The 22,944-nt window shown below is 42.5% G+C and overlaps 1 protein-coding gene across 2 annotated transcripts in view; it reads left to right on the top strand.

The window, feature by feature from the left end:
• The window catches only part of amer3 (APC membrane recruitment protein 3), a 170,859-nt gene extending 148,492 nt beyond the window's left edge, over positions 1-22,367 (top strand). For both annotated transcript variants that reach the window (XM_063044959.1, XM_063044960.1), the window contains exon 3: positions 21,139-22,367. The gene's annotated coding sequence lies outside the window, so the exon portion shown is untranslated. The remainder of the gene's footprint in view (positions 1-21,138) is intronic.
• Positions 22,368-22,944: the final 577 nt, after the last annotated feature.

The raw sequence follows: 22,944 nt of genomic DNA, 5'->3' as shown, positions 1-22,944 counted from the left end.
TTTGAGAAACATTGACAATGTGTGACGGAAACAGATAATAACAGGATAAATATATCTTTCCTTGAGTAGGAGTATGTCTTTAATGAGTAGGAAACCAACTATAGTAATTAGACTTCTGCAGATGGATTAACTTAATCCTTGAAGTTATTAATGCAAACCGTGGTGGAAAGAGTCTACTAAATTACATTTTTGTGTGCTTTCCGCAGCTTTGAAGTTTAGCAGCAAATCCCACCAGCAGGGGGCGTAACTTCACAATTAGCTCATTGTATATGAACTTGGCTATCTGGCCCACTTACCCAGTGACTCAACACCTGCTCTCCTAATACCTTTTTATTCTGCCACCTTCCCCCTTCGTTCTTAGCCCTGAAGAAGGGTTTCAGCCCGAAATGTTGACTTCTTATTCATTCCCATAGATGCTGCCTGACCTGCTGAGTTCCTCCAGCATTCTGTGTATGTTGGTTATCTTTGCTTAGCTGGAGCGAGTTCTCAGAGCTGGCACCTGATATTTGAAAACTTTATCCACAGAGATTATCAGTACCTAGAGTGCAGGCTTCAGGGATGTCAGATACATCACATCAGTGGGTGGGAAGACTAAAAGACTGAATATATATAATCAGTTATATTTGTAACTATAGATGCTTTCATATCTGAGAGTTGTTATTTGTTTAAGTAGTTGATTGTTAGGGTTTAATACTTTTTTGAGCGGAACCAGTTCAGTATATATGAGGGTTAGGTGCATTTTATATTGTTTTACTAGGTACTACTGCTGGTCGCAGTTGACAGCTTTCGATAAAAAATGTTTGTAGCTCAAACCTCAGTTATGTGCTTTATTATGCAACAGTATCAAAGAGCGAATGGGCACTTTAAAAGAGAACCACATGAAAAGTCATTCCTTGTTGCTGCACAGGAGGCCATCTTGCTCGCCAGAAGTCAGTAGTTTTCATGCAGCCATGCTGTAGCCGCTGGGGAAGTTCTGCAAAAATCACATGGAAGTCAATAACAAAGCCGAGCTTGCTGTCACACACACAAGCCCATGCATGTACAGGTACAATGAAAACCTTATTTGTAGCAGCATTCACAAGAAAAAAGCATAAATTATGCACAATTTTTACAAGAAAATTTAACTAGAACAAAAGAAGTTCATTTTCATGCAGTGATCACAGTGATGCTAAACTCCAGAGATTAGGATTGTGCAAGTTAGTTCAGGAACTAAATAGTTGAAAGAAAGTAGCTATTCTTGAGCCTAGTGGTGTGGGATCTCAGGCAATGGTAGTTGCAAGAGGCATGACACAGCCTGTACTATGGGGAGCTTTGAAGTTGGATGTTGCCTTCTTGAGGCAGTAGCTCCTGTAGATACTATCAGTGGTGTGAGGGATGTACCCATGTGTATTGGGCAGAGTCCATTACTCTCTGCATTATCTTATGTTCCTGCACCCTCAAACTGCCACACCAGACAATGCTGCAACTGGTCAAATTCCAGTACACCACATTATCATCCAGATCATTGATATAGATGACAAAAAAACACAGACCCAGCGCTGACCCCTGCGTCACACTAGTTATCACAGGCCTCCAGTCAGAGAGCCAGCCAACTACTACCACGGTCTGGTTTCTCTCAGAAAACTAATATCATATTCAATTTACTACCTCATCCTGAATGCCAAACGACTGAACATTCTTCACCAACCTCCCATGCGGGACCTTGTCAAAGGCCTTGCTAAAGTCCATATAGACAACACCCACTGCCTTGTCTTCGTGAACCTTCTTGGTGACTTCCTCGAAAAACTCTTTGAAATTAGTTAGATACAACCTACCATGCACAAAGCCATGATGACTATTTCTACTCTGTCCTTGTCTATGCAAGTACTTATAAATCCAGTCCCTTAGAAGCCTTCCAATAACTTTCCCATTGCTGACGTCAGGCACACCAGGCTATAATTTCCAGGTCTATTCTTTGAGCCTTTCTTAAACAACAGAACAACGCTAGCTATCCTTCAATTCTCCGGCACCTCGCCCATGGCTAAGGGTGTTTGAAATATCTCTGCTGGAGCTCCTGGATTTCTGCATTAGCCTCCCACAGTATCTGAGGGAACACCTGGTTAAGCCCTGGGGGTTTATGCACCCTAATTTTCTTCAAGACAGTAAATGCCTCCTGCTCAGTGTGTGGATATGGTCTACAACCTCACTGTTTCGTTGCCTTATTTCTGTAGACTCTATGTCCATCTCTTGAGTAAATAGAGATGCAAAAAATCCATTTAAAGGCTCCCCATCCCTTTTAGGTCTATGCATACATGACCATTCTGATCTTTCAGAGCACCAATTTTGTCACTTGCTATCCTTTTGCTCTTAATATATCTGCAAAAATTCTTGTGATTCTCCTTCACTTTGTCTGCTGGAGCAACCTCCTGCCTTCATTTAGCCCTCCTGGTTTCTTTCTTAAATGTTCTCTTGCATTTCTTATACTCCTCACGTACCTCATTTGCTCCCATCTGCCCATACCTGCTAAGCACCTCCTTCTTTTTTATTAATCTCTCTCAAACACTAAGGTTTCCTAAACCTATTATCTTTGCTTTTTATTCTGACAGGAACATACAAACACTGCACTCTCAAAATTTTACTTTTGAAGGCCTCCCACTTATCAAGTAGACCTTTGCCAGAAAACAACATGTCCCAATCCACACTTGACTGATCCTTTCTGATAGCAGCAAAATTGGCCTTGCTCCAATTTAGAATCTCAACCCGAGGACCAGACCTAACCTTCTCCATAGCTATCTTGAAACCAATGACATTATGATCACCAGATGCGAAGTGTTCCCCTCAACAAACTTCTGTCACCTGCCCTGTCTCATTCCCTAACAAAAGATCTCGTTTCACCCTCTCTCTAGTCTGGACCTCTGTGTATTGATTAAGGAAACTTTCCTGAACACGCTCGACAAACTCTAGCCCATCCAGCTCTTTTACAGTACGTGTGTTCCAATTAATATGTGGAAAGTTAAAATTACCTACTATCACAACTTAATGTTTCTTGCAGCAGTCTGAAATCTCTCAACAAATTTGCTTCTCTAAATCCTGTGGACTGTTGTGTCATCTATAATATAATTCCATTAATGTAGTCTCCCTTTGTTATTCCTCTGTGTCATCCATGTAACTTCAGTAGACAAAATCTCCAGTCTGTCCTGTCTGAGTACTGTCGAGACAGTTTTCCTAACTAGTGGTACCACTATTCACCCTTTAATTCCTCCCGCTCTGTTACATTACAGCAATGGAACCTTGGAACACTGAGCTGCCAGTCCTGCCCCTCCTGTGGTCAAATTTCACTAATAGCTGTAATATTATAATTCTATGTGCTAATCCATGCCCTAACCTCATCCAACTTTCCTACAATACTCCTTGCATTGAAATATGCACAACACAGAACATTAGCTCCACCATGGTCAATTTTTCGATTGCTGACTTTGAGAACATCTTTCCCCACAGCCACTCCACTATTTGCTTTGGCGCTCTGATTCTTATCTCCTTGCAACAGTAGTTTAACCCACACTCACCCCCCACCCCATGCAGCAGTGGTAAACCTTCTTAACCCCCTCCCCCAGTTCAGGTTCTGTACAAGTCCTCCATTTTCACTGGAAGAGACCCCAGTGATCCAAAAATCTGAAGCCCTTCCTCCTGCACATTAGCCACATGTTAAACTTTATGATCTTCCTATTTCTAGCCTCAGTGGCATGTGGCATGAGTAGCAATCCTGAGATTACAACCTTGGAGGTCCTGTCCTTTAACTTAGCACCCTAACTCCTTGAACTTATATGTAGGCAGTTAATACAGGCCTCTAAGCAGTTATATACAGACCTCCAAACAGCAGCCGGGATGTGGACTACAAGTTACAGCTGGAAATAGAAAAAACGTGTCAGAGGGAAAATGTCAAGATAATAATGGGGGATTTTAATATGAAAGTGGATTGGGAAAGTCAGGAAGGTACAGGATCTCAGGAGAGGGAGTTTATAGAATGCCTACAGGATGGCTTTTTGGAGCAGCTTGTCCATAAGCCCACCAGGGGGTCGGCTGTTTTGGATTGGGTGCTGTGTAATGAACCTGAGGCGATTAGGGAGCTGGAGGTAAAGGAACCCCTTGGAAGTAGTGATCATAATATGACTGAGTTCAGTTTCAAATTTGAAAAGGAGAAGCTGATATCAGGTGTATCGATATTTCAGTGGAACAGAGGATATTACAGTGGTATGAGAGAGGAACTGACCCAAGTCGATTGGAAAAGTAAGCTAGATGGAGGGACGGTAGAGCAGAATTGGATGAAGTTCCTACAAGAAATAAGGAAAGTGCAGGAAAAATATATTCCAAGAAAAAAAAATCATGAATGGAAAAATGGCACAAATGTGGTTAACGAGAGAGGTTAAGGCAAAAATAAAAGCAAAAGAGACGGCGTACAAGGAAGCAAAAATTAGTGGGAAAACTGAGGACTGGACGACTTTTAAAAGCTTACAGAAGGAAACTAAGAAAGTCATTAGGAAAGAAAAGATGAATTATGAAAGGAAGTTGGCGATTAACATAAAAAAGGATACTAAGAGTTTTAAAAAAAATATATGAAGAGTAAAAAAGTGACACGGGTAGATATAGGACCAATTGAAAATGATGCAGGAGATTATAATGGGTAACAAAGAGATGGCAGAGGAACTAAATGAGTATTTTGCATCAGTCTTCACGGTGGAAGACATTAGCAACATACCTGATAGCCAGGGGTCTCAGAGAATAGAATTAGGTACAGTCAAGATTACTAGAAAGAAAGTGCTTGGGAAGCTAAATGGACTAAGAATAGAAAAGTCTCCTGGACCGGATGAGGTGCACCCATGGGTTCTGAGGGAGGTGGCTTTGGAGATTGTGGAGGTATTGGAAATGATCTTCCAGGAATCAATAGAGTCTGGCATGGTTCTGGAGGACTGGAAGGTCACAAATGTAGTTCCACTGTTTAAGAAAGGAGGGAGGCAGCAAAAAGAAAATTACAGACCTATTAGTCTGACATCGGCAGTTGGAAAGTTATTGGAGTCGATCCTCAAGGACGAGGTTATGAAATACCTTGAGGTGCATGACAAGATAGGCCCAAGTCAGCATGGTTTCATGAAGGTAAGATCCTGCCTCACCCAACCTACTGGAATTTTTTGAGGTAATCTCAAATAAGATTGAAAAAGGAGAGGCTGTGGATGTTGTGTATTTGGATTTTCAAAAGGCCTTCGATAAGGTGCCACATAAGAAGCTGCTTAATATGAGAGCCCATGGAATTACAGAAAAGATATTGGAATGGGTGGAGCAGTGGCTGATAGGCAGAAAGCAAGGGGTGGGAATAAAGGGATCCTATTCTGATTGGTTGCCGGTTACTAGTGGTATTCCGCAGGGGTTGGTGTTGGGGCCACTTTTTTGTACAATGTATATCGATGATTTAGATTATGAATTAAATGGTTTGTGGCTAATTTTGTGGATGACACCAAGGTAGGTGAAGGAGCAGGAAGCGTTGAAGAAACGGAAAGGTTGCAGAGAGACTTGGTCAGTTTAGGAGAGTGGGCAAAGAAATGGCAGATGATATACAATGTTGATAAATGCACGGTTGTACATTTTGGAAGAAGAAATAATCGGGCAGTTTATTATTTAGATGGGGAGAAAATTCAAAAATTGGAAGTGCAAAGGGACTTGGGGGTCCTCATGCAGGATACCCTAAAGGTTAACCACCAGGTTGGATCGGCAGTAAGGAAAGCAAATGCTATGTTGGCATTCATTTAAAGAGGAATACAGTAGCGTATAAGAGTAAGGAGGTGTTGATGAGGCTCTTTGGGGCACTGGTGAGACCTCATTTGGAATACTGTGTAGCAACACACATCAAAGTTGCTGGTGAACGCAGCAGGCCAGGCAGCATCTCTAGGAAGAGGTACAGTCGACGTTTCGGGCCGAGACCCTTCGTCAGGACTAACTGAAAGAAGAGCTAGTAAGAGATTTGAAAGTGGGAGGGGGAGGGGGAGATCCAAAATGATATGAGAAGACAGAAGGGGGAGGGATGGAGCCAAGAGCTGGACAGGTGATTGGCAAAGGGGATATGAGAGGATCATGGGACAGGAGGTCCAGGGAGAAAGACAGGGGGGGGGGGAACCCAAAGGATGGGCAAGGGGTATAACCAGAGGGACAGAGGGAGAAAAAGGAGAGAGAGAGAGAAAGAATGTGTGTATATAAATAAATAACGGATGGGGTACGAGAGGGAGGTGGGGCATTAGCGGAAGATAGAGAAGTCAATGTTCATGCCATCAGGTTGGAGGCTACCCAGATGGAATATAAGGTGTTGTTCCTCCAACCTGAGTGTGGCTTCATCTTTACAGTAGAGGAGGTCGTGGATAGACAAATCAGAATGGGAATGGGATGTGAAATTAAGATATGTGGCCACTGGGAGATCCTGCTTTCTCTGGTGGACAGAGCGTAGGTGTTCAGCAAAACGATCTCCCAGTCTGCGTCAGGTCTCGCCAATATATAGAAGGCCACATCGGGAGCACCGGACGCAGTATATCACCCCAGCCGACTCACAGGTGAAGTGTCGCCTCACCTGGAAGGACTCTCTGGGGCCCTGAATGGTGGTAAGGGAGGAAGTGTAAGGGCATGTGTAGCACTTGTTCCGCTTACCAGGAGGAAGATCGGTGGGGAGGGATGCGGGGGATGAATGGACAAGGGAGTCACGTAGGGAGCGATCCCTGTGGAAAGCAGAGAGTGGGGGGAGGGAAAAATGTGCTTAGTGGTGGGATCTGCTTCACACACATCTGCTCTCACTCCATCCTCCCGCCACCCTACTAGGAATAGGGTTCCCCTGGTCCTCAGCTACCACCCCCCACCCCCCAGCCTCCGGGTCCAACATATTATTCTCCGTGACTTCTGCCACCTCCAACGGGAACCGTAGTGCAGAGAATGTCATTAATTTGCAGAAGTTTGTCAGAATGCCCAGTGACATGCTGAACTTCCTTAACTTCCTAACAAAGTAAGCATTTTAGCACGCATTCCTTATGATCACATCTGTTTGCTGGGCCCAAACAGGTCATTAACAGCTAGGAATTTAATGTTTCTGACTCCCTCCACCACTTTGCACCAACGTAGACTGGTGTATGTTTACCCTCCTTCCACTTCCTGAATTCAACAATCGGCTCTTTAGTTCTACTGATGTTGAGTTGGGCGAGATGCTCTTACCACTCAGCCAGGTATCCTATCTCACACCAGTAGCTGACTCATCACCACCTGTGATTAATCCAACAAAACTAATGGCATTGGCACCAAGGGGTTGCTTGGGGTTTATTTGTTGATATTTGTTTATGGTCTGTCAAATATTGAGTTTTAATCTTTATCCGAATGACATTTATGATCTGTGATGGAGAGGAGGACAACGGAATTAAGTCTGGGGCTGTTGCTAATTGTGGAATTGGGGTCATGTCTCCAGGCAGCACAGTTAGATGAATTATCATCAAGCTAACCAGATTATCTTCCTCCCTGCTGTCCCTCTGTTGTGTAGCTGCCCGTCTTCTGCCTGACGGGAATGTTTAAACCCTCCAGTATACTACTGACTACAAAGAAACCAAAATCTCACTTTGTCAAGTGCATCGATGATCCAAAACTCCCTATGCTTATCGTTCTTTCAGCACAGCAAAACCCAGTATTATCATATTTCATTTGCAGAGTGATCTGCCCACATTTATATGGCTTATCAATGGAATCGTGAACTAATTTATCAATGTGCATGCTCCTTGTCTCCTAGTAACTGTCCTTTTGTTTGTTGCGTTGGCCCCAGTGTCAGACTGAATCCACCAAGAATGCAAGCAGAATATGAGCCACCAATGTGCCTGACACACTCTGTATGGTTATACATAGATGGACACTGATGGAATGGAATCTCTTTCAGCTGTTGCATATGTCGTAGTTGATAATCAGAACAGCGAATCACCTTGAAGAAAGGTGACGACACCTTCAGCCATGAGTAAGCCTGTGATCATCTGAAAGCTGCAAGTTGCTTTTCCCACCGTTTGCTGGCAACAGAGAATGTGACATATTCAGTTCTCGCTGAGCAGAGGATGATCCGTATGCAACATTAAACAGTGAACTGGAGATGTTTGAAAGTATCTCCAGCTCCAACCTAAAGGAGCCCCAATGTGCAAGAGTACAGGCATGATGAAGTTGACAATGCAGTTCTTGTGCTGCTCTGTAACTGAGCTTGAATAGGAAGCAAATGACATAGTTCAAAGAGCATGACCTTACTGAAGGCCAGTTGTCTTACATTCTGCTTCCTGCTGCAGTTCAACAAGAAGAAATACTCCCTGAACATCAAGGATGGATGTAACCTATTGAGAATTCCCTCGTTTACCTCCTTTCTCTAACGTTTTCTGCTCTGATTGTTCCCCCGAGCATTCTGTGTTCCAAAGGAAATGCTGACTTATGCACCCACACGTGGAACCACTGGCCTACGAAGAGGTTAGAGCGAAGCTTTACGTCAGCTGACCCACCTCCCCCCAACCGGACCTCAGCAACTTTAAACAACCAAACATTTGCAGAAATTCAATAACTGCAGGTAGAAGCTAATCAGCCATGAAATGATTGCAGCTGATGATCCCTTTCAATAATAGTGCTGGGGGATTCTTGCTACTGTTTGAAGCCCATACAGCTTTGCCAGTTTGGAGCGTGTGTTAGTTGGCACTGATAGCTGGTGTTCACACACGAATGCCCTTACCAATGTGGCTGTCGGTACAAATGCACGCATTCACATCCAGCAGCTGTGAGGCCCGTGAGGCATTTATGACAGGGGCAAATTTTGCGGTGCCCGTATTTAACAACAGAATTCACTTTGCAAAGGAATATATGTGTGGCCTATCACAGCTGCAGCACAGCATCAAAGCAGGTTCTTTTCCTCTGAAAAATGACCTCGTTCGTAGCATGTTTGCTCCTGAGTAGGAGGGCACCGAGTATAAGGCTGACCTGCTGTTACTGAGGGAACACAGTAGGGCCCCATTCCCTCAATGAGAGGCTTGTTGCCAAGGGAACAGAACAAAGGCCAGGTCTCTGATCTCTTTATTGATTCCACTTTTCCCTAGAGTTCAGTTTGACTGTAGGTTAATTTGAATGTATTAAGTTTTCCTGCAGCACTGATTTATTGCTTAATTTTCAGTCTGAAGCATCCTACAGTGTATAACAGCACAAGACTAACAATTATAATTCTGTTGAAGATTGGATAAAGCAAAGCTCATTTGAGAATCAAATTTTAAAAAAAGGATGATAGCTACTTTGGATTAAAAATAAAATCTATATTGATGTATTCACGCTTTCAAAGTAAATTAGCACGCAGATTGTTAATTAAGTTCTGGAGGTCACAAATCCCACAAAGGTTTCTTCAGTATTGTAATGCTAGTGTATGAATTTCATAAGTATGCACTGAAGTACTTTCTTTGTATTTGTTGCAATTTCGTCTGTACTGTCCACAGAGAGCTGCCATTGATTGTGGCCAGCTTCAAAACACAAGCTGTGGGCATCCCTGCTGGCAAAGATCCTGAGGATGGTAAAACCGTGTGATTAAGCCTGGACCTCAAAAGCAACCCTATATCAGACCTCGATGATGAACTCTTCCCATTTTCTTGATGATGGTGGTGGCATGGTTAGTGAAATGCTTTACAACACCAGTAATCAAGGTTCGATTCCCATCTCTCCCGGTAAGGAGTTTGTACGTTCTCCTCATGACCATGTGGGTTTCCTCCTGCAGCTTCAGTTTCCTCCCACAGTCCAGCACATACGGGTTAGTGTTAGTAAGTTGTGGGTATGCAATGTTGCCACTGGAAGCAAGATGACACTTGCAGGCTGCCCCTGCATGTCGTCAGACTGTCGGTCATTGACGCATAACCACACATTTCATTGTATGTTTTGGGGTTTCGATGTACATGTGACGAGTAAGGCCAATCTTTGTCTTTAAATACTTTCTCTGTCCACCTCGCAAGATTTGTTTCTATAATCACTGAGTTCTCAATACTTTTGCATGAATGTCTCAGCAGGTAGTGCTGCTGCCCCACGCTTCTGGTGACCCAGGGTTCAATTCTGACTTGTCTGTGTGGAATTTGTGCTTTCTCCCACTGTAACTGTGTGGGATTTCTTTGGGACCTCCAGCTTTCTCCCATATCCCCAAGGGGTGCTGATTGGTAGGTTACATTGTAGCTTACTACTCATGGAGATGGATCATAGGTACATCAGGTTGGAGTTGACAGGCATTGGTGAGGGAATATTTTACAGAGAGGGAACATTTTAATGGATAGCCCTGAGAGCAGAATAGATCTGACGGGCCAAATGGCCTCCTATCCATCTGAAGTATGAGGAATATGCTAGAACGTCTAGTGTCTGCTGGCTGCTGATTGCGGACTCAAGAAGTCCAAGCTGCCTGATTACTAAAATGGACTGGAGCTGCATGTGTCAGCTTTCTCAGCTGAGGGTCTATCTGTCCCCAATGTTGCCATGGATGGGCCTGCCCTCATTGCCAAGGAATGTTCCCATCAATGTCCCAGGCAGTTTGACTTTGTTATGCTACCTGTCCTTTGTGGAGAAGTTCCTTCAGGCTTTCACCGTAGGTCCATCAGATGAGAAGACAATGGATCCTGTGGGATTGTTCTGTGAGCCGACTGTCCCAACCATTTGGCAGAGCTCACCAACAGGCAGAGCGACCTCAAATGGCTGGAGGTGAGAGGGGCTCTCCCCGTCAGATCTCTCCTGCACGATTGGAGTCTCACCTCGTGGGCTATGCATTTGAATAGAAAGTCTGAAGAAAGACCGGGGTCCTCATCACAGCTCACCTGAGCCGCTATGTAACTGAGTAATCTCTGCTCTACTGGCTGCTCCCAAGGTCATGTTCCAGTTTCCAGTGAGGCTCTAAGGCCATCAGTTTGGTGAAAGATGCACTCTGGCCTCCCTCAAACATATTAATTTCCCATACAATGAGAGATTCATGAGTAATGCTGCCAACACACACATTCAGGGCTGCAAGAGTCCATGCTGAGGGCTGCACTGAAACGCAATGCAGCCAGGGGAAAGACTTTGTTCATAGGTTCTCTGCCACTAGATATTGAAGGGCCAAGCCCTGTGTAGTTGCCTCTCAAATACTTGAAGTTTGTATCATCTGAGGAGGCCACGTGGATGGCAATGGTGCCTTGTACAGTGAGTGCACTAACATTACATATGTGTAGAAGCAGTAACACTGTGAGGGTATAGACTGAGCCACACCATGAATAACAAAAGCCATGCACTGCCTTTTTTTAACCATAAAGCAAAGAGATAGGGGCAGAATGAGGCCATTTGGCCCATCAAGTCTGCCCCCCCATTTCATCAAGGCTGATCCAATTTTGCTCTCAGCCTCATCTCCTGCCTTCTCTCCACATCCCTTCATGTCCTGACCAATCAAGAATCTATCAACCTCTTCCTTAAATTTACATAAAGACTTGGCCTCCACAGCTGCCTGTGCAAAAAATTCCACAGATTCACCACTCTCTGGCTAAGGTAATTCCTCCTCATCTCTGTTCTAAAAGGATGCTCCACTATTCTGAGGCTGTGTCCTCTGGTCTTAGACTCTCCCACCATAGGAAACATCCTCTCCACATCCACTCTATCAAGGGCTTTTACCGTTTGATAGGTTTCAATTAGGTCACCCCTCATTCTTTAGAATTCTAGTGACTGGTCCACAGCCGTCCAACACTTCATATGTCAAGCCATTCGATCCTGGAATCATTTTTGTGAACCTCCTTTGAACCCTCTCCAGTTTCAGCATTTCCTTTCTAAGACAAGGGCCTAAAACTGCTCACAATACACTAAGTGAGGCCTCACCAGTGCCTTAAAGTCTCAATATTACATCCTTGCTTTTATATTCTAGTCCTCTTGAAATGAATGCTAACATTGCATTTGTCTTCCTCACCTCAGCCTCATGTGTGGCACTTTTGAAAATCCAAGTCCACAACATCAATCGATTCTCCTTTTTCTATCCTGCTTGTTATTTCTTCAAAGAACTGCAATAGATTTGTCAGGCAAAACTTTCCCTTGAGGAAACCATGCTGACTATGGCCTTTTTTTAGACTATAAAGACAAGCAGTCCTCTTTTATTGTCATTTAGTAATGCATGCATTAAGAAATGATACAATATTCCCTCCAGTGTGATATCACAAAATACAGGACAGACCAAGACTGAAAAAAACTAACAAAACCACATAATTACAACAGTGCAAAAATACCATAACTTAATGAAGAAGTCCATGAGCACAGTAAAAAGTTCAAAGTCTCTCAAATGTCCCACATCTCACGCAGACGGGATAAGGAAGAAAAACTCTCCCTGCCATGCCCGATCACAGTCCGACTCTGAGTCATCCGAAAACTTCGAGCCTCCGATCAGCTCTCTGACACCGAGTACTGAATGCCATCTCTATCCGAACGATTCGACCTCAATCTCGGTCACCAACAGCAGGCAAAGCCGGGGATTTTGAGGCCTTCCCTCCGGAAGATTCCCGACCGTGCACTAACAAAAGCAGTGAACTGGTGTTTCAGAAATTTCTCCGGATGTTCCTCTGTCTCCATCAAATTAGAATTGTCCATGGCCCCTATTTGAGGATAGGTGCCCCTATTTAACGTGATCATGTGTCTCCAAGTACCTTGAGACCTCATCCTTAATAATTGACGCCAACATCTTCCCAATCACTGACATCAGACTAACTGGCGTATAGTTTCCTTTCTTCAGACTTTCTCCCTTCTTGAAAAGCAGAGTGACATTTGCAATTTTCCAGTCTTCTGGAACCATTCCAGAATCTAGTGATTCTAGAAAGATCATTACTAATGCCTGTACAATCTCTTCAGCCACCTCATTCAGAACCATGGGGTGTACACCATCTGGTCCAGGTGACTTATCTACCTTCAGACTTTTCAGTTTCCAAGAACCTTCTCCTTGGTAATAGTAACTTCACACACTCATGACCCCTGACACCTGGAACTTCCACCATACTGCTAGTGTCTTCCACAGTGAAAAATGATGCAAAATACTTACTCAGTGTTTCTTGCATTTTTGTATTTCAACATTTTGTATTTTTCATATATTTTTATGAATACAGTTGGTTTTGGGAAATAAAAAGTTTCACAGCTGGTGATGAACAAATTTCTGTAAGGGACTCTGCCGTGTCTATTTAATCAGGATGACGTTTGCATCGTCACAGACTCTGGACAGGGTAGTCTCAGAGGCCTGTGCTAACTGTAGGATCAAGGTTGAACAAATAAATGAACAAATATGATGTTTTTTATGATATTTGTTTAATTGGACTCTGTTTACCTAGTTTTAGGACACGTGAAGATCTGATCACATTTTAGGTCATATTTATGCAGAAATAAAGAAAATTCTACAGGGTTCACAAACTTTCTAGCACCACTAGATAATTCTGCACCAAGTGACAGCAATGTCAAGTAGAGCTGATCGCTCAGAGCTGGAGGTTTTGTTGGAGTTCCTCTGACTGCAGTGGATCTTCAGGGCCTCAAACTCCAGCATTCCCATGGATGAAGTGGGAAACAAAAAGGCTAGGAGATTCATGCTCATGTAGTAGTTGTGGGAGGACTGAATTTTCATGAACTTGTTGAAATGGCAAAACATAAATCCTCAATCTTATAACTTTATTCAAAGTTATTTCTGTGATTTTCAAGAATCTATCTGACATTTCCAGCATAGTTTGACCCTGCTGAAATCCTTTCCTTGTGAAGGTGTGAGGTCTTTGGCAAGGCATTCTAGGTTGCAGGACCACTCGGTGCAGGCAGAGTGTAAATGATGGTCCTGCAACGACAGGGCAGATGTGAGTGAAAGTTCTGCCTGAATACGGTGGCCCCTTCTTCATTCTGTGATAAGGGGCACTCAGATAGCCAAGTAGTTTGATCTCAAACTTCATGGCCACGAGGCCATGAGGCCATTTTTCTCTACTTCCTGTATTGAACAGCACTCATGGAGGCAGATTCTGCGACCATAAGCAGTTCCCCTTTGATGGAGAGACGGAATGGAATAGTTAGATTGTAACTTCTTTGTTTCACTGTCAATGTTCCATGCATGGCTATTGAAATAAAAAGTCTAGTAGTATTCCTCCAAAAGACCACAGTAGAGTATGGGCTATTGTTAACCAAATGAATGTGTTGCCAACTCTACTCTTTGTAGATACCCATGGGCAGAGGCTGGGGCACCACCATAGCAGTTTATCTTTACCCTTGAAAGCCTAACGCAGTCAATGGTTGATCTGTATTCACCGGAAATTCCTAACAAAGCTAAAATTGGTTAATCACCTCTTCAAAGTCCACATACCGTATGCTCTTTGGAGGAGAGAGATGTCAACAAAGTGCTGACTTGCTGTGAATGGTCCACATTTTGTCTTAATGGATGTAATTGAGTTTCAGCATGAGATTCGAATGGAGCATTGCATAGTGATTGTTGTCAAGCATGTCCCATAAGTTGCATGTGCTAACCCCTCATGGGCACAGAGGTGTTGACAATAACATCAAGCACGGTAGAAATGTGTTAATTTGCCAGTTTTGTGTGAAGCACATGTGCAACACCGGAAGCCTCCACTTCAATCTCTTAAGAAATAAATAACCATTGTTAACAGGGCAATTAATGCTCCAAGAGTTCATACTGAAAATAAGTTCAAGTTTATTGTCATCTAACTGTATATATATAACCAAATGAAACAATACTCCTCTGGAACACAGTGCATCCACAATATATATATTACACACAGCAGGAAAAACAAAATATTACCACAACTAAGTTAATAAAATAAAATTCAAAATGCACGTGAATTGTGCAGCGCAGGTAAACGGCAAACAGTACGGTAAAGTGTAAACAGTAAACAGCAAACAGTGCAGTAAACAGAAAACATCTTGCTGTCCTTGTGAAGCGATCTTGGTGGTGGCAGGGTGTTCATTAGTCTCACAGCCTGGGGGAAGAAGCTGTTACCCAGACTGGCAAATCTAGTCTTGACGCTCCTGTATCTCCTTCCTGATGGTAGTGGGTCAAAGAGATTGTGGGATGGGTGGTAGGGACCCTCAATAATGCTTTGTGCCCTTCATTTCCAACGCTCCTGGTAAACATCACAAATGGACGGGGAAGGAGATTCTCTCAGCAGTTTTAAGCAAAGTGATGTAAATACTCTCCTTTGTATAACAATTACATAATGATTTAATCTTGCATTTATTTACAACCCTCAGAAGTGGAGCTACTGATACGTTGTCGAGATCCCGGAGTTCATTTGTATGGGAATTGTGTTTACATTTTTCAGAGCTCCAGTATTATTGCAGACCTTACTTCGGCCCTGAGAATAACTGGTAGGAATAAAAGTACTTTAACAGCTGGTTGACAGATTTGGGTTCAGGCATTACAGCACAATATCAATATTTTGATCTTAGATAAGAGAACTGAATTCCATACAATGCAATGAAAATGGCATGCTTACTGAACAAAAATACTCAGAGGTAATCTAATCAACCTAGAGACCCAATGCATAACTAACGGTGAGTCATACCTTTTATAAACATATTGTAATTAAAGGAACCTAAAGCACAGTATTTAAAAGAAGGGCATCCCAACTGATATACACCAATGTTTATAATGCATATGAAACTTCTCACATTCTAACGTTCGGGACCACTTCCACTACCGTTCAGCATTTAACACCATCATCCCTACAGTTCTGATCGAAAATCTCCAGATCCTGGGCCTTTGTACCTCCCTCTGCAACTGGATCCTCAGCTTCCTAACAGGAAGACCACAATCTGTGCCACCTCGCTGACAATCAACTATGGTGCACCACAGAGATGTGTGCTTAGCCCACTGCTGTACTCTCTCTATATCCATGACTGTGTCTCCGGGCTGAGCTTAAATGCCGTCTATAAATTTGCTGATGATACAACCATTGTTGGCAGAATCTCAGATAGTGATGAGAGGGCGTACAGGGGAACGATATACCAGCTAGAAGGTACAGGAGCCTTATGGCACACATTCAGTGATTCAGGAACAGCTTTTTCCCTTTTGCCATCTGATTTCTAAATGAACATTAAACCTAAGAGCACTGACCCAATACTTTTTAAATTTCTGTTTTTACACTTCTTATTTTAACTTAACTATTTAATATACATATATATAATTCCTGTAATTCAGCTTTTCCTGTATTTATCATGTATTGCACTGTACTGTTGCTACAAAGTTAACAAATTTCATGACACATGCCGATGATATTAACCTGATTCAGATTCCGACATTCTCTGCTTCCTTCTCCCTTATTTATCACTGCTCCAAAATGGTTTACCCAAAGAAATAGCAGAACTTTCGTAGAGAAAGAAATGGGAATCACGAACCAGTCATATTGGAGTTCACATGCAAGCCATATTGCGGGCGTTGAAGTAAATGTCATTGCCATTAATAAAACAAAATAACTAAAATAACTGGGCCCAGAACACACCCACTCTTATGACTCAAGCATTCTTTTTATTTCACTTGTGCTCAAGGAGAACAACATGGGCCCGTGTGACCCACACTATTCTGAAGTCTGGACAGAAACCTACAATTTTTATACAGAATAGGCTTATCAGTTACAGATATTGATCATCGTAAATTGTATATGTTTGAATTTCTTACTCACAAAATCAATCGGCATTCACAATAGAGCCGATAAAATCAATCGAAACTTCAAACGGACAGCGATAATTTTTTTGAAGTTAGTAAGGACAATACAGCCTTAGTTATTGGGCATGTTTCGCATCCTTCCATAATGCTTATCTCATATTTCTCCTGCACTTCCCAATGCTTAAAGAGATGCTATGTCTCAGGGAGACCTTTCTGGGAAAGAGCCTCACTCATTTTGTTTGAGTGCACACTGCCACAGTCTGTCTAGTCTGTAGGAAGCAGAGGCGTCTCTGGCTGTTTCACTTCAAAGATTTTGCTGTACTATAACTGCCCAAGCTATCGTTGTCTTTACTGTAACTTCCACACTCCCTCCTCTTTGTCCTGTAGAAGACAATGACACAGCGTCTCTGAATTTCCATGGGAGTTTCATCGGGGGCAGTTGTCTGTTGATATCAGGGACATATGTGCAAAACTCTTTGCTAATAATGGTACAGATACCAACTCTCTTAGACAACAGAAAGTCTAGTGTTAGTTGATTTTCATTGACTACAGCTCTGCCTTTAATACCATCATTCCAAATAAACTGATTTCTAAGCTCCGGAACCTGGGCCTTAGCACTCAATCTGCAGCTGCATCTTCAACTTCCTCACAGACAGGGCCCAGGCTGTAAAAACAGGGGACAAGCTCTCCTCTACAATCACTCTGAGCACCGGTGCCCCACAAGGCTGTGTACTCAGCCCCCTGCTGTATTCACTGCACACCCATGATTGTGTAGCCAAGTTTCCATCAAACTCAATATATAACTTTGCTGTTGACTCAACAATTGAAAGCGGTATATCGGGTAATAATGAGTTTGAGTACAGAGAGGAAATTAAGAACCTGGTGGCATGGTGTGAAGACAATAACCTATCCCTCAACGTCAGCAAGACGAAGGAATTGGTTGTTGACTTCAGAAGGAGTAGCGGACCGCACAACCCAACTTACATCGGTGATGCGCAAGTGGAACAGGTCAAAAGCTTTAAGTTCCTTGGGATCAATATCACAAATGACCTGACTTGGTCCAGCCAAGCAGAGTTCACTGCCAAGAAGGCCCACCAGCGCCTTTACTTCCTGAGAAAGCTAAAGAAATTTGGCCTGTCCCCTAAAACCCTCACTAATTTTTTATAGATGCACCGTAGAAAGCATTCTTCTATGGTGCATCATAACCTGGTATGGAAGCTGTCCTGTCCAAGACCAAAAGAAGCTGCAGAAGATCATGAACACAGCGCAGCACATCACACAAACCAATCTTCCGTCCTTGGACTCACTTTACACCGCACACTGTCGGAGCAGTGCTGCCAGGATAATCAAGGACATGACCCACCCAGTCAATACACTTTTCATCCCTCTTCCCCCCGAGAGAAAGCTCAGGAGTTTGAAGACTCGTACGGCCAGATTTGGGAACAGCTTCTTTCCAACTGTGATAAGACTGCTGAATGGATCCTGACCCAGATCTGGGCCGTACCCTCCAAATATCCGGACCTGCCTCTTGGTTTTTTTGCACTACCTTACTTTCCATTTTTCTATTTTCTAATTATGATTTATAATTTAAATTTTTAATATTTACTAATTTTTACTATTTTTAATATTTTTAATACAGGTGTCCCCTGCTTTTCGAACGTTCGCTTTACGAAACCTCACTGTTACGAAAGACCTACATTAGTTCCCTGTTTTCGCTAACAGAAGGTGTTTTCACTGTTACAAAAAAAATCAGCACGTGATAAAAAATCAACGCGTGAAAAAATCAGCGCGCAATAAAAATCAGCACACGTCTCGAGCAGCCGCTCTCCCCTGGATTCGGAACTGCATTCTCGCCGGCATTGCTTAAACATGTGCCTGTGAGCAGCCGTTTGCAAAATGAGTGCTAAGGTATCGGAAAAGCCTAAAAGAGCTCCTAAGGGTGTTACACTTAGTGTAAAACTAAACATAATTAGAGTTTTGACTGTGGTGAATGAAGTAAGGACAAAGTGAGTTTGGCTTGTGGAAGTTGACGAAGATGATGTTGAAGAGGTTTTGGCATCTCATGACCAAGAACTGATAGATGAAGAGTTGATGCAATTGGAAGAGGAAAGGATAACAATCGAAACTGAATGCTGTAGCAAACTGAACGTGAAGCAACTGCGTGAGATTTTCGCTGCAATGATAAAGTACGACTTTAATTTTGAAAGGGTACGTAGGTTTAGGGAATATTTGCAGGATGGTTTGAGTGCTTACAAAGAATTGTGTGATAGAAAAATGTGCGAGGCTCAGCAGTCAAGCAAGCCTTCCACATCAGCCACAACAGACGACGAACCTCGACCTTTGTCATCAAGGCGGGCAGTCATAGGAGAAGATGACCTGCCTGCCCAAATAGAAACAGACGACGATGAGATGACACCCCAGTATCCCACCACCCCAACTCCCAGGCCGCGGACAGATACTGATTCGCAGAAATGCAACGGTAGCCAGGAGGCACACAGCACATCTTTAAGATAAAAGCCGAAATAAACATGCTAATTAATTAGGTGCCGCCCGACACGTAATTGTCGGCCCCAATCAGAGGCGATGCAATTGGCAATCCCCTCTGATCTGGGCCAACAATTACGTGCCAGACGACACCTAATTAATTAGCATGTTTATTTCGGCTTTTTTCTTAAAGTTGTGCTGTATGCCTCCTGGCTACCGCTGCACCGCTGCACCGCTGCGTTCTTCGCAGATCGGTATTGGTTCGCTGCCCGGAGGGTGGGGGCCACTGCATCACGCAAACTCCGACAACTCAGTCTAACACACCATCATCAGTGTGCTTGGCAAGCTGTCTTCCCGATTCCCATAAGTGATACTACACTGTACATACATTATTTCTACTTTATATAGGCTGTATATTTTTACGTGTTATTTGGTATGATTTGGCAGTTTCATAGCTAAAAAAGGTTACTGGAGAGAGTGTTCTTGTCAACAGCACTTGCGTGAGATTTTCACTACAGACAACAGTGCAGGCAATGATTGTGAAGTATTTCTACTTTATATAGGCTGTGTATTTATATCATTCCTGCTGTTGCTATTTGTTACTGTTATTTTAGGTTTTATGTGTTATTTGGCATGATTTGGTAGCTTATTTTTTGGGTCTGCGAACGCTCACAATATTTTCCCATATAAATAAATGGTAATTGCTTCTTCGTTCTACAACATTCTGGCTTACGAACCGTTTCATAGGAACGCTCTTCCTGTATTTAATATTTGTAATCCAGGGAGTGGGAAACACAGAATCAAATATCGCCGTGATGATTGTACATTCTAGTATCAATTGTTTGACGACAATGAAGTATAAAGTATTTTGAATGGTCATAATGGGGATTGTTAACATTTCGGCAGTAACGTCATTGATGGCCTCGCTCATATCAGGTATTACTAAAGTTGTGTTAGTAGCCAGTTCCTCCAGTAGCCATGTTAATGCTTTTATGAGCCAGTATGGCAGGTTCCCAGTATTGGTAGTATTCTAATTTGTTCTTTATTTCATTTAAATATATAATTTGCTACTCAGTTTGTATTTTTTTTATACCTTTTTAACTATTTCCATGAAAATTCGGCCAATTGGGGCAGCTGCTTAATGAGGCCAAATGTACTGGTCCTGATGTGTCACTATTAGCCAGAATCCACTATAATATCTTCCAATAATTTACCCATGACTGGCTATAATTTCCCACTTTATTCTTAAAGCATTTTTTGAACAACAACTTTAGTTATCCTCCGATCATCTGGCACTTCACCCGCGGAAAAGGACATTTTAAACATCTCTGCCGGGGACCCTGCAATTTCTGCACCAGCCTCCCACAGAGTCAAAGGAGACACCTTGTCAGGCCCTGGGGATTTATCCACCCTAATTCGCCTGAAGCCAACCAGGCAGACAGCAATAATCTGGATACAGACCATGACCTCACTACTTGTTTGTCTCAGGTCAGTAGTCTTTGTGTCGGTCTCCAGAGGAAACACAGATGCAAAAAACCCATGTATGATCTCCCCCTATCTCCCTTGGTTACATACATAGATGACCAGGGAGCCAGATAAGTTTCTGAATATAGTAGTGGCAGTATATGATCCTGGTGAAATTCAAGTAGGTCACCATGTCACAATACAGAGTTGGTTTAGTACTAAATTTGGGAGTTGAATTTTCAGGCAATTGAATGCAAAGAATTTTATTTTTTTTACTGTAAATTGATTTTTAAGAGTTTCAAACTGTTTGTGAATGGCAGGGGCAATGAGACCAGGAAACTTTAGGCCAAGTAGAATTCATAGCTTTGTAATCAGTCCAGGTATCTGATATTATCTTCATTAAATGTGAGGGTAATGTTTTATGCTGTTGAGAGGAATACAAGTCTCTCATGGCCTCTGCATGGATTCTGGTTGGAGAGAAGTGACTAAAATTTCCATTGCTTGTCTTACAGCTGACCCACCAAGCTGTGCCACCGTTGACCAAGGAGGCGAAGGGAGCAACATTCATCATTGACCACTAAAGAGAAGACAGCAAAGTGATTGTACTGAGCTGCAGCAGTGAAAACATAATAACCTTTCTTTCCTTTCACAAGATCAGTCCTAATCACTAGCCTCTCTGCCAACATCACTGGGAATGCTCCACACCTTCCTGGCAAACTACTTTGCAAAACTACATATCTGGAATGATTATCGTAGCATCTGGCTCTGGTTGAGAATAACAATTGCTATAATTAAATGCATGATCTGACTGGAAGGACTCAGTCCAACCTCGGACAACTATTACAATGTCAGAGAGTGATTTTCCCCCTCTGTCACAGTGTTGGAAGAAACTGGGCAATCCAGTGATCTGAATACTGGCTTTCCATACAGCGCGATAGCTTTATAGATCCCCAACAACAACTTGGAAACTAACATCTCTGATTCTTACTAAAGATTGAATGATGCTTCTTCGGTTTTGATGAATGTTGCAGCTAAATAGTAAAATAATTAAGCATGTTTCACTGCTGAATTTTTTCTTAGCTCGATTTGTGTTCTTCAGAATTTCAACTGACCCAGTCTCCATTGTCTTTAGGAGAAGTGAGTTCTAAATTTTCGGACCTTTTGTGCAACGTAATATTCCCTTATTTCACTTTCGCCTGGCCTTAATGATCTCCTTTCCATTTGTCCATAAAAATTATGTCTCACTATGCAATGTCTTTTGTTCAATAAATACAGTGAGGGACAAACTTACAGGGTCATCAATGATCCTTTGAAAGGATCAGCACTTGATAAAGAAAAATGAATTGCAAAGGGCCCTATTGGCTGCTACTGGCAATTTCCAGGTAGAGGAAACTGTTAATCGATGGTTTTGCATCTACATTATATACTTAATGTGCGCCATCTCATTCTTTTCATTTTGGTTTGGTGCATGGTTTCTGGGCATGTTGCAGAATTCAGTGATTCACTGGCATCTTATAAATGAAACCATTGAAGGCAGGTCCATTCTACTAAATGCAGGTTTGGCTTTACTAGAATGTGACATCTGCCAGAACTATCCTGATGGCAATAGTCATCATCAGCCCATGTTTGTCCAACAAATTAATTTTGTTCCCCTCACACCCCTGCCTTTCATTGGTAAAGTATTTGGCACTTTGCTGGGGTTTGGATTTGTAAATATCAATTCACCGTTGGTGAGCCTTCACTAGTGAGTTGGTCACTAAATATGTTAATACAACGCTTCATCCAATTCTTATTTCCATACTCTGATGAAGTAGAATTGATTAACTCACTCTGTACATACCTGGCCTCAGTGGCTAAAGTATTCAGCTACTAATCTGTTGAACTCTTGCAAGTTACTGTGCTATTGAAGATTCACACCAGTTGTAACTATTACTCAGAAACACAGTAAGGCACAACTCATAGTTATTAGTTTGATCCTAAAATAGACAAATTAAATGAATTAAAATGTATTACTTTTAACTAAATATTCTATATTGATTTCCAGATTCTGGCTAATTAGGAATGAAAGGCCAGATGCTCTTCTAAAACAAGAATCAATTCTCTGTAACAAGCTTCAGAAATGGAAACATTTTGCTCAATTCTATTGTCAGCCAGATGGGAATGTTTAACATGACAGTTAAAATCTCAGAACTTACGTTAAGGGAGCTGGTTCCTGTCCTACATCAGAGAGCTGAACATGTTGGCGCTGCCCTGTAGGACTACTGCACAAATGGAAGTGGTATCTTTCACATTGACCATAAGACATAGGATCAGAATTA

The sequence above is a fragment of the Mobula hypostoma genome, chromosome 4 (genome assembly GCF_963921235.1).
Source record: "Mobula hypostoma chromosome 4, sMobHyp1.1, whole genome shotgun sequence".
Taxonomy (NCBI): domain Eukaryota; kingdom Metazoa; phylum Chordata; class Chondrichthyes; order Myliobatiformes; family Myliobatidae; genus Mobula; species Mobula hypostoma.
The sequence above is the reverse complement of the archived record's forward strand: the minus strand, read 5'-3'. Positions and strand labels throughout refer to the sequence as shown.